This window comes from Callospermophilus lateralis, chromosome 7 (genome assembly GCF_048772815.1).
Source record: "Callospermophilus lateralis isolate mCalLat2 chromosome 7, mCalLat2.hap1, whole genome shotgun sequence".
In the NCBI taxonomy this organism is placed as follows: domain Eukaryota; kingdom Metazoa; phylum Chordata; class Mammalia; order Rodentia; family Sciuridae; genus Callospermophilus; species Callospermophilus lateralis.
The window spans coordinates 21,174,012-21,186,431 of record NC_135311.1 but is presented as its reverse complement, the minus strand read 5'-3'; positions in this window follow the sequence as shown (position 1 = coordinate 21,186,431).

Below are 12,420 nucleotides of genomic sequence, written 5' to 3'. Positions count from 1 at the left end.
TTTGGAGCCAAGGATACTACAGTGTGAATGCTGACTCTGTATATATTACAAGTAGGTGTGTAGAATTCTGAATAAGCTTCATACTCTCCTTGAGACCCAATCTTATCTGTAAAATGGAAATTTGTAAAATGTTACAGTTCCTACAAAGTACTTGGGATATCACAGATGACATGTAAATTCTAGTTCCTTCCTTGCCTTTCTCTTGTCCTCACCTCTTCTGGAGAGACTACTTTCCTCACTGTAGCTCCTACCTACTTACTCACTTCCCCTTTTCAATAGTGTATCCATATCCTACATATTCCCTTGGATTTCTCATTCATTCTTGAGTTTGTCAAGATTCCTTTTATCATTTTTTTTATGGAAAGATTTCCTTGATGTGTATTGTCTGATATTGTCATTCAGTTGTTGTGTGCATCTGTGCTATGTCAGCCATTAGTCTTGTCCATTAGTATTTCTGTCTCTCTTCCTGGGCATAGTCAAATGGCACTTCTATACCTCTTAAAGTAGTTCATGCTATGTGACTTGCCTTAGCCTATCAAGAAGGAGCAGAATTGATAAGTGTCACCTTCAGGCAGGAGCAGGATGATTCAGTATGCAACTGTCCCTCGTCCAACTATTGCAGCAACTTGTGGCACTGCACAATGTTGCACCTTTGTTACCTAGGACCCAGAAGGAAGATGACTGGGACAGAGCCCGCCCCCTCAGGGACTTAGGTAAGACATGTAGCATATGTGGGAATTTAAATATTTATAGTTTTAAGTTTCTGATATCAGCAAGACTAGATAAGATATATAAGATATATTATCTCCCAAGAAAGGCTAAGTATGAAGGCTAAATTTTCACTTACTCTCTTGTTTCTATGGAGCACACAGCTGTTTTATGACCATGTTTTAATTCAATCACAGCACTTTGGGATTGAAAGGGATAAGGAAAGTCACCTAACATCAACATCCATTTGTCTGAACCTTTCCTATAATATTTCTGCCACGTGTCTAGTCTGTTTGGACAATTCCAATGACAGGGAACTTAACTCCATTCCAAGTCAAATTGCCCATTTTAAAAATAGAAAACTATGCTAGAAAGGTCCAGCCTTATGAAGATCAAAAACGTATTTCGATGTTGCCTCCTCCCCTGGTCTGAAGTACCCCTCAAGCTGTAAAGAGAATGCTGGCCCCAGACCCTGCCCCTTGTCTGCTGGTGCAGAGGAGAGGGACAGATTTCCTGACCATGACCCAGGTAGAATTTTCCATCTACTGGGCAAGGAAAACTTCAAAAGGTCCCAGATCACTCTCAAAACAGTTTTTCAACAGAGATATGGCCCTCAGGTAAAAGATGTTTCCTCTGACCACACCCACGATTGTGAGGTTTTGAGGAAGATCCTCTGTGATCATAAATTGTCATGGCAAATAGCCATTTGGAGCATTCCACTGTTTTTTTTTCCTCAGATGTGATAAAGCAATCCCAAATCTTGGTTACAAAGCCACGCAGACGCTCATCTCACCAACCCTGAACTCTGCTCTTTTGCATCTGGCCTCAGACCCTGAATTTTCCCTGGGGAAAGGACCATGATTAAAAGGCTTGGGAGAGTCCACTTGCAAGGCCACTGCTGACGTCCATCTGAACCTAGCTCTTGGGGACAGGGATTTATTTCTGTGAACCATGTCTCAGGACTCTGCAGCCCCTGGTGGCTCTGCTGGGGAGCCCCCACGTTACAGTCAAGAGCACACTCTGCCTTAGAATTGGTCCAGCCTCGAAGGAGGTTAGAAAGTTGAAAACTCAGCAGAGGAAATAATATCACAAATTGAATGGTTCTGAACCATAACAAAATGAGTTTTCCTTGGAAACTTTTTTGTTTCCTTAAATCAAAAACAAAACCTCTCAGACTGCAGAAAAACATGATCTTAGAGTCTTGGGCAATTTGGGGGGCTCAGAAACACCCCCCCCCTTCCTCATCTTTCCCCTTCTCTCCATTTGTTGAGTCCAGGAGGCACAGAGGAGGGTCAGATTGAAAATTTGTGTGCAATAATTTCCTTGACAACTACACAGTCCCCAAAGAGCCTGTGACTTTTTCTAAGGTCAAGAGATTGAATTTTCTTCAGGAGAATAGAAAAGTTGGCGAGTCTATTTGGTTCATTTCCCAAAGAGTTATTTAGCTCATCTACTTTCAAAACCCAGGAGAAGTGAAGAGGAAGAAGGCTTAGCCCTTTATGTTCCTATATTCAAGATGGGAGAAATACCCTTTCACTAAATAATTGTGATAAGTATATGATGTGATGTGTGGGGTGTGTGTGTGTGTGTGTGTGTGTGTGTGTGTAAATATGTGTACGAGGGCTTTCTTTAGAGTAATTAACATTTGTCAAGTGCCACTATGTATCAAGAGCTCAATATTTCTCACTAAAACCTAAAGGTATAGAGGTATTCATTCTCTCTTTGTAGTTGGAGAAACTGAGGTATAAAGTGGCTAACTAACATGCATATGGTCACACAGCATGTTAGAGATGGCCATCATGACTATACCAGACCCATCTGCTTCTTCATGGAGACATGAAAAGCTTAAACGGACTTAGCCATGGAGTTATATATACATACTTATTTCTATTTTCCTAACAGAGGCGGTGGGTGGGAATATGGGACAGATTAAGTACTAATTTGCCCAATGTCTCATGTCTGGTGAGAGGCAGATCCAGGGCTGACCCTAGGCTTATTTTCAGCTGTAGTCCCTAGAGGATAGTCCTAGGCAGCTGGTCAAGACAGACCCATGGTATTGGGAATAGAAGGGACTTTTAGTAACAACTGCTGTCTAGTATTGTGCCTGGCACCCACCATGCTCTTGGTTGGAATTTGTTACCTAAAACTTAACTTCATCATCTACTTCTTCATGCTTATGAATGAAAACAAAATAAAACAAAACGAAACTGAGAACCAGAGAGGCAAGTGGTTTGCTGGAGTTTGCATAGTTTGTAAATATAACTAACTAAAAACTAGAGTACGCAGAGTATGAGAAAGCATTTGAATTTGCAAAAGTTACCAGAGCCTGGTTTTTGTAACTGAGGTGAAGCAAAGTATCTGTATTAATCTAGCTAGACTGTTATTCTGTGAGTGTATTTTTTTTTCCCACTAAAACATAACCAAATTTCAGTGACTGTAAAGTTTACAAAACAAAAGTTTATTTTCTCATTCATGCTTCAAGCCTGTGGATTGATGGCAGACTCAACTCAACCTGTTCTCTAGGGACTCGGGTTGACAAGGTCTGCACTATTGTATGATTTCATCATCTCAACACAGACATTTGGGGCTCACCAAAGCAGGGGAAGGAAGCATGGAAAATCCCACACACAGGCTCAGATGCTTCCCCCAGAACATGACCCACATCACTTCTACTCACTTCTCATTGACCAAAGCAACTATCATGGTCTCCCCTACCCAAAAGAGGCTGGTATCCATTTTATCCATTCATCTGTTTAAAGACACCTCAGTTGATTCCATACCTTAGCTATTGTGGACTCGGAGTATCTTATAGTGTGATTCTCCTTGTGCTCAAAGGGCGAAGAGACCTGGGGAAACTGGTGAGCCTAGAGATGTCTTCCTCAGTGGCATAATGGTTGAGTGCTTAGGTCTGGAGTTGGACAGTTGTGTCCTTGAACTCCACCTGAGACACTCAGCTGTTTGATCTTGATTAAATCCCCTCTTCTCTCAAACATGATCTCCTCTGCTGTGAAATGGGGATAAGAGCATTTTACCTGGCCCAGGGTCCGACACAATGAAAGTCTTTGGTAAACATTAGTTCTACCTATGAGGTCACCATCAGTTGGGAAGTATTACGATAGTATTTGTTTGAGATGGCTCAAGCTGGGTGGGAGGGCACATCAGAGAGAACATTCAGTGTTTGCTTTTTTGGGGGGATTGGTTTATTTTACTTAGCATGACAGTCTCCAGTTCCATCCATTTACTGGCCAATGTCATAATTTCATTCTTCTTTATGGCTGAGTAATATTGAATTGTGTCTAGAGACCACGTTTTCTTTATCCATTCATCTGTTTAAAGACACCTCAGTTGATTCCATACCTTAGCTATTGTGGACTCGGAGTATCTTATAGTTGCAAATTGTCTCTTCACTGTCTTGTAGGTGCACAGTGGGTGACCCTAAGGAGGAGTGAGGTACCATGGGAAAGCCCTAAGAGAGGAAACTCCTACGAGGAGACAGGAAGAATAATGGCTTGGAAGCAGTGATGGGAGCCCACTGCTACTCCCATTCTCTCTCCCCTCATCTTAGCTTGATAGAAATGGAGAACAGAAGAACGAGAAACCCTGGAAACTGTGGTAGGTGATGCTACAGTTTTAGTGTTTGTACCCTCTACAAAATGTTGAGATCTAATTGCTATTGTGTGGGCATTCAGATGAGAGACATCTGGAGGTGATAGGTCATGCGGGCTCCACTCTCAGGAATGGGACTTGTGCCCTTACAGAGAGGCCTGAGGGATTTGTTAGCTCCTTCCATGTGAGGACACCACAAGAAGGCTCCCTCCACGAAACCCTCCCAGACTGGTGTCTTGGTCTTAAATTTCCCAGCCTCAAGAACTGGGAGAAATAAATTTGTGTTGGTTATAAGTAACCTACATGATATTTTTGTTAACAGCAGCCTGAACTAACGGAGACAGGGGAACAATTTCTCTGGGAAGGGTTAGTTTTTTGGAGGCCCGTGGGGAGAAAGTGCCATGGAATGAGATTCCCTGAGGCTGCACAGGAATGAGAGGGTGCTTTTGCTGAACGGGACCACAGTGCTTTGCCTACCTGGACTGACCACAGTGCTTTGCCTACCTGGACTGACCACAGTGCTTTGCCTACCTGGACTGACCACAGTGCTTTGCCTACCTGAACTGACTGGGAGGCAGCTACTCCTTGGACTCTGGCTCATGAATGCTGTGGGCTGGGAGCTGGAATACTGGCAATGCCTTGGCCTTTTTCTGTGTGGTCTTAGGTCGAGGATCTCAAGGTATACAATCTGACTGATGTTGCCTTAGGGAAGAGAGAAGTCCTCTTTGTCATAGACCGTGTCCTCACCTAGTGGAAGAGTCAAGGCAGCTCTCTTGGATCTTTTATAAGGGCCCTAATTCCATTTGTGAGGACTCTGTCCCCATGACCTGGTCATCTCTCAGAGGTGTCATCTCCGAAAGGTCCCATTGCCTAATGCCATCACCTTGGAAGTTAGGATGTCAACATAAAATTTGGGGAGGGGCGAAAACATCCAGACCATAGCAGCATGTGTCACTTAGTGTCCCATTAGGTACCAACTTTGCCAAGTGGTTTCATTTTTCTCAAGATTGGAAGCTGAGGTCTCAAGAGGCTTAAGGGTTTTATATCTTCTTGTTGGGCTAAGCACCCAGAGGTTTCCCCTACAAATACACTTTATGTTCAAGTAGAACTTCCTTTGGAACATAGAGACTAGGATAGTTGGATATGGAGGGAAGAAGAGTTTAAGAATTTGTCCAGCAAATCCTAACTGAGCCCCTATTATCAGGTCAGTTCTGTGGAGGATGTTGCAGTAGCTAAGATGAATCAGACGATTTCTGCATAGCTCCAAGAATAGACTCTGCCTACCCAGAGGATATGCCTTTAATGCAGAGTAACCCTTCCTTTCTCTTATACCATGCAGCTAGCATCTCATAAGAATATGCTCTGAATTACCTCTCTCTGTCCATGGAAAAAGGCCCAAACCTTCTTGCTTCACTCCATCTTCTTCTCAGCTTTCCATTCTGTTTCTTCATTAACCGAGACCTACCCTCCTTCTGATCTTCCTTTCAGTGTCAGCCCTCTTGATCTCATACTGAAGAGTTCTTCCACAGTCATTTTCTTTCACTAAGTCCTGGATCTCTCCACTCTTCTCTGCCCCTGGTTCTTCTTCTTTCTGACTTCTCCTGGTCCCTTGAGTCTCCTCCTGGCTTTGATCTGCTTGGCTGGTGCCACATACCCATCCTGGATCCTTCTCCAGGGAGAGCCAATTAGCTGCCCTGCCAATTCTCAAATTACAAATTAATTTTTTCCTGCCACACACCCGAAGTTAGTAGTTGAATGCTCAAAGAGTCCCAGTGTCAGTTCTATTTAGCATCAGCCCAAGGAAAGCGGTCACAGAAAGAGAAGCAAGGGGCCATGTCTGTGCCTGAAGTAACTCGCTGCGTCTGTTCGTTGATGTCTTTCGAAGGAACATGGAAGTGCTTTCTATGCTTGATCTCCTTTGGGTTACCTGGAAGACTGCTCTATTCCCCATGTGTAATAACCTAAAGCAACATTTCCTAGAATATAACTGGCAGATATTCCTTTTCTCCCTCCACTTAGCACCTGCTAACACCCTAAGAACTAGTGTTCTATACAACCCACCGAAGTGATCATAGTGCCAACCCTATTCACCTTTCTGGTGATCCTGTGATTGTTATTAAGGTTTGCATCTTCTGTCAAACAAATGAAGGTAACGCCATGTGCACACCACACCGCCAGATGGATATTGGCCAAGCAGTTATTGATGTCAAGATGAGATAAAGTTCTCTTTGATTCTTCACAAATGCAAATTACCCTCCCCATGGCCTCCTGAGTGATCTGTCTAAAGTGCTCATTGGAGCTTCACAGACTCATCATTTGCTTGTGGAATAAAATCTTAATTCTAGAGAACAGTGTTCAGAGCTTATCAAGAGTGACTCTAACCTGCTCTTTCAACCTCATCTCTCTCCTTAGGTGACCTGGGGCCCTGTCCAAGCTCCCTTCTTTCAGTTACCCAGGACTCAATGTTTTCCTGGGTCTCCATGTCTTTGCAAATGCTCTCTCCTCTGCTTGGGGATCCCTCTTGCATGAGTAATGTGCCTCTACTCATCCTTCAAACTTCAGCTTAAATGTCCCTGCCTGTAACAGGCCCTCTGTGCCTTCATATGCAGAGTTGAGAGCTTTCTTTACCTCATGCTACCATTTTTTTTCACATTCACACATATTTATTGTTAATTAATTGCCTAGGGCATAATAAGAACATAATGCATGTGTGTTAAAAAATAAGCAATAAGAATAAAGGAATCTACTACTGGGATATTAATTTGTAGCTGGTGTTCAATAATCATGGAATAGAAGGAAATAGGCTTCGGGCTGCATGGTTACCAGCCGATATTTCTTCCCAATAAGGAAAAACATGGAACAAATGAAGAGTGTTGCTGGATGATATGATCCTTAAGGAGTGAGTGAAAGTATTCAGAGGCAGATGGAAGGGAGGTGGCTGGTGTCTCCTGGTGGAACACTTTGTTTTTTACCTACTTCAAATCTTCTCTAAAACCTGTAATTTCTCCCTCTCTTCTTCACCATGCTTTTAAGTATACTCAAACATTTCCTCTTAAGCAAGGAAATGAAGCAAAAGCCTTACTCGCCCATGAAGGACGATTCAGAAGTCTTTGATGGAATCACTGCTCTCTCAGGGTAATGATGTGGACACGGGGTATTTTCATTTCCTTAAGGCATTTGACAACGTAGTCTATGAAATCATTGCAGACAGGATGGAAAAGGTGGATTAAGAGTTATGTGACCGGTCACTCATCTGTCACTTCCTGTATCACTTGCTATTCTCCAACTAAGTCAAAGCCCTCTATTATGGTCAGGAACTTCTATCTGTAGAAATGATTATGGTATGATTTTATTTACTTGTGGGTTGTTTTTCTTTTGCTGTAAGTTCCATGCCTGATTTTCTTCACCACTGTATTCCTAGCTCCGAATCTGCCCTTGGTTTGAATGAAGGAAGGAATGAATAAGAAATCTAAAGTTCAAGTTCAACAAATGCAAAGTCTGACAGTCTATGAGAAACTTCCTGGGAGCCAAGGTTGATAGGGGAAGACAAACAACAAGGCAAGGGACTTAGTGTTTGGACAAATGAATTTGCAGTGACTTCCAGGGGTCAAGGTCACACACATTGATGTTTCTCATAGTAGCTCCAGGTTGGCTTGATCCTGCCTAATCTCACACTTCTCTGATATTTGAGAGGATCGATCAATGTGTTGGACAACCAGATCAAAATTCAGAAAGGACACATAACCAGGGATCATTCAAGTTATTGAACATCACTTATCAGTCCCAAGCTCTAACCTCTAGGGGGCGCCCAAGGACTCCCCCTCCTCTCCCAAGATGACCAGAATACAAGCAGAACTCTTCTTGGTAGGAGAAAAGCAATCAAACTGGTGCCAGATTGAGCAGATACTTTTATTCGCCCCTTGTTTTGCACAGTTTGCTTTTGTTCGCTTCGCTTTTTCTTTTCTTCTCTTCCCTCATGAACTTGTTATCAGATGGGCTCATTCAAATGAGTTCATGAAGGTCCTACAGAGGTGCTTTGCTCCAGGGTTGCCATGCCAGGATTTGGTGGCTAATGCTATAATTAAAACTAGAGATGAGTTTTGCCTAGAACGTTCTTGGTATCTTTGTTCCTTACACTCTCATCATGGATGAGGAAGTTGTAGAAGACATGCAGCTTACATCTCAGTGGGCCAGGCACTGTGCTGTACTCTGGAATGTTATGATGAGTTAGACATAGTTCCTTGCCACAGAGTCCTTAAGTCTCACCATTAAGCCAGACGTCTGTGTTTAAGCTAAATAATCATTGGCAAAATGCAAGATAGAGGAGTCTTGGTTTAATAATAGTAAGAAAACAAAAGCAAAAAAACTCAAGGGGTTATAATTTACCATAAGCTCAAAATGAAAATCTAGTGTGATGTGGCAACTAAAAAAGTTCATGTAATTTTAGGCTCCATTAATAGAAATAAAACTCTTTGGATCAAAGGAGTTAATAGTCCCATTATAATTAAGGGCTGGTCAGTCCACATCTTGAGTATTGTATTTCCTCTGGACACCACATTTTAAGAGCAATGTGGACAAATTAGAGTATGTCCAGAGAGAGCTGACCAGGGTGGCGAAGGGTCTGGAAATCCCACAACACAGGGATGATTGAAGGACCTGGGAATGTGGAGTCTGGGAAATGAGAGACCTAGATGAGGGACATAATAGCTATTTTCAAAGATCTGTCATATAGAAAGGGACACGGGCCAGCTCCACGTGCTGTTCCACAGAACACATCCTAGAGACAATAATTGAATGAATGGGTAGACATGTTGAGAAAGACTTTTAGTTCAAAATGAGGAGAGAAACCTTCTAGACCCAGGCTGTCCAGCGGTGGACTGGGATGTCTCTTTTCTCATTATTTCCCCATCTTCTCTCCTGTTTTGCCTCTTCTTCTCAGAGTAAGAACTAGTTCATAGGTTCCTTTTTTCTTCCCTGACAATCTCACATCTCTGGCCCTTCTTGGTCGTCCTTTTAGAATGAAGCCATGGAGTTTACTTCTATGGGAGTGAAAGGTAATGTTGACAACTAAGACTAGGCAGAGCACTTTACAGAGGTGGTTTGTTGAATTCTTAATGCAAAAGATCCTCCCATTCTACAGATGAAGAGACAAAGCATAGGTGACCTGCTCAAGATCATGTGGTTGATAAGTGGGGAATCTAAGATTTGAATCCAGAAAATTTTCCATACCCTCTTCTCCTAAGTCTCTGCTATATTTGCCCCTCCCCCACTAAAATATATACTTGTTGAGAGCCAAACTACAAGAAGAACAGGTGGGTCAGTAGTCTGGGCTAATATGAGCCAAAGGAGCAGGGTTTGTGTCTGGTGAATAAGGGTTAGAAGTGTCAGGAAGAGATAGCCACACAGCAGGTGTGTGTGTGTGGAGGGTGGGGTGCTCATGTGTCTTCCTGGACCTGGCACGACTTTCCACCTGTACTGTGCCCAGTGTCTGTTGAAAGCAAACAGCACTCAAATCCATCCCATAGTCCAGATGGTCTGCATGTGTCACCAGGATGAGCCCCTCTTCATTCAGTGGCACAGCTGGGATTCTGCTGTAAACATCATCTTTTTCTCACACTCTCAGGTCATTCCACTGGGGTCTGGGTATTCCGTTTTAATCATGTCCTTATTGCTTTATGTAGGACAAAGAAAGCCTTTTATAATAAATAAAACAACCGAAAAGCTTTTTCCTCTTAAAAACTTCTGTGACTCACCAAATACAAAACCACAACCCAATAAAGCCATGATTAAAGTCTATGCAGAATAAATCTCTCAATGAATAGAGTTTCGCTTTCTGTTACCACAAGTCATCCAAGCCCTTTGATGTATGTTGGGCCCTCTTGCTCATAGACCTCGATCCTATCATCACCCTCCCCGGCCATGAATCTTACGTGTGTGATTGCTCAGTGGAGGAGACTTGGCTTATGGGAGGCAAAAAGAAGTCTTCCTGGCACACGTGGAGAAAAAAAAAATCAGGAAAATGAGCTCAGTGAAAGGTAAGCCCAGAAGAAGAAAATCAGCAGTCAGCTATAGCTTTTCCAGCTGGAATCCTTGCTTGTGCGGATTCCAGAGGCTTCTGGAATCAGTGAGCAAGGCAGATGTAAAGAGAGCTTTACCTACATTTGTAATCTTCTGGCTCTTGCTTGGTGTAGAGTCCCGTTGTCAAGTTCACAAGGACACCAACAGCAACACCTCCGACTCTAAAGCAGCACATTTTCCAGAGGAATTGACACGTGGCACCTGAGGCTACAGACCTGTGGCACCACATCCAGAGATGTAAACCAAAGAGGTCCACGGGCTGACCTGAGCATGTGACTTTGGGTACACACGGACAACATTTATTTTGATTTTATTGCTCTGAGCAACTATTAATCCAGAGAACTCACTGGCCATCTGGTCTGATAAACTTTAGACAGTTTGAATTCTTGGCAATATTTTTTTTTCCAGCAAAGCTCCTCTTAGGGCCATCATAAGCCTCATTTTTATTGTGTTCATGATCTTTTACCGAAAATAGTGATATTTTTATGTAATGGATAAAAGAGAGATTGTGATTACAGCAGTAACTGTTATGGACCCAGAGTGGAGCCAACTACAGAGAGAAGGAACTGGTTATTTTTAAATGACATTCTTCAAATATGACAAACTGTAAATAAACTGTATATTGCCCTTTGAGGGTAAGAGCCTGAGGTGGAAACTCCACATATGGCCATCAGGAGGTCTGGAATGGGGCTTTCAAATGCTTCAAGTGACTCCCGACATGGTCTGGCTATGGAATTCATCTACTTAAAGCTGAAGGAAGACAAACTTTTTGAGACGGATGGGAGCTACTTGTTTTACGCCTTGAACTGGGTGACATTTTTCATTTTTACAGCCATTACTGATGGCTGTATCAAGTGTTATATAAACTGTCCTGGGTGCAGTACAAACAACTCCTCGGGGAAGTTTCAGGACAGTCCAAAATGTCTGATGTGGAGGGGGATGACTTTTCATCCCTCATTATCAAGAAGAAGAAGCTGAGGGTTGGAGAAGAGAGAAAACCCTGCACAGATATATTTTCTGCGTCAGGCCTCCACCATGATGCTTTGTCTGTCACCAAGGCTTCTTTTCTGCAAGCAGGATGAAGTGATGCCTGGCTCTCTTCCTGCCTCACCTGACTTATACTCTATGCCCTCTCTGCCTCCACCTGCAGCTTCCTCTTGGGAAGCTGAGAGAGAGTTCCTGTTCTCTTGGGACTTGGCTGTAGCCGCTATCGCTTTCTTCCTGGTATAATGTTAGTCCACTGGGCCCTTTTCTGACCTTTTCCCATCAAGGGAGGAGAACAGAGCTGACCTTGTGGAACACAAAGGAGGAGCTTAAGGCAGAAGTTAAGGCTGGGTGCTAGAGTCTAGGCTGCTTTGCTCAAAGTCAATTTAGACTTTAAGAACCAAAGAGATGAGTCTTGTTGTAGTTCTTAGGGGAGACCATGTGTGGTCCAGGCCCTTTGTGTTCCAACTGTGGTCCTTGGAGCAGCACTATGGGCATTGCCTGGGGGGTGGGGGTTGTTAAAGGTAGAGAACCTCAGCCCCACTTCCTGAACCAGACCCTCCAAAGATTCAGGTAGATAAAAGTTGGAGAACCACTTCCCTTGAGAATTCAAAGCAGGATCAGGGTCAGGAACTGAGCAGGGATGAGAGGGGAGTGAGAGAGATCAGGAACAAAGTTGGAAGCCAGGGTGAGGATATGTGGTGGGGACAGGTGATGGCTGCCAACACCAGGAGTGCTTGAGGCTGCCTTGGTGGCTGGGCCTATGGTGTATGGCTGTATCCAGACTGCACGCTGAGAGAAAGACCCAAATGCTCCATTCGACCTCCAATGCAATGCCTATCCTCCTGTCTACTCTGGGCCTGTCATGGAACCTTGCCCATTGCAGATGTGTGGTGCATAGTCTCTGCTGAACTGAACACTTACCCCCCCCTATCTCCCCACCACCACCAGCCTCTGCCCTCAGTCACACAGCTTGGGAGGATTGTAGTGGAGAATTGTCACTGATTCTGCAATTTCCCTTAGGAATCTCCCGGTGAGATAATG